Below are 685 nucleotides of genomic sequence, written 5' to 3'. Positions count from 1 at the left end.
GAGCCGGCAGCCGCACCTAGCTTTGGACTAGCTCCACTGTTGGAACGCAAGGGCTGGCTCTGGAACCTCGTGAACCAACGGACACCCTATAGATTAAGAGACACTAACTACTTACTCTAAGTCGTCTACTTGTGCCAACTCGACGAACCTCGAGGGCGGCTAAGAGCTACCTCAATTCCGCCCCACAAGCCGCGCGCTCGCACAACTCCGCAAAGCCCGTGGCTCCCCTAAACGGTGCCGGAGCCGCTAGCCCGGCATTTTGCCACAGAGGGGAGGATGATTTACCCCACAGCCACAGGTCCAGCAATGGGCCATGAGTCTGGTGATGGGTTTGCATGCAAGCACGAGGACCCCGTTTTCCAGCACCATGGTGTTGGGCCAAGTTATGTTGGGCTACGTCAGAATCTCTTTCCAACCGGGGGGTGGGGGGTCAAAGGCAACATTACCAGGGTCCCTGCTCCTCCCCTGGCCAGACTGGGGCCCCACCCAAAGTCATTTTGGGAACCTGGCTCTCAGGGTGATTCAGTGGGGATGGGGGTGTCTGGGGCAAGGCCCTGGCTGGGTCTTAGGCACCCCCATGCCCACGATTGACTGGGGGGGACTTGGGGACTCCCAAGGAGGGGGGAGATCGCAGCCCTGATGGAGTTCACAGTTTCAGGCCGCTCCTAGTTGGGGATGTGCCAGC

This window comes from Crocodylus siamensis, chromosome 6, assembly GCF_052110815.1.
Source record: "Crocodylus siamensis isolate JL-2025a chromosome 6, ASM5211081v1, whole genome shotgun sequence".
Lineage (NCBI taxonomy): Eukaryota > Metazoa > Chordata > Crocodylia > Crocodylidae > Crocodylus > Crocodylus siamensis.
This window is presented reverse-complemented; position numbering follows the sequence as displayed.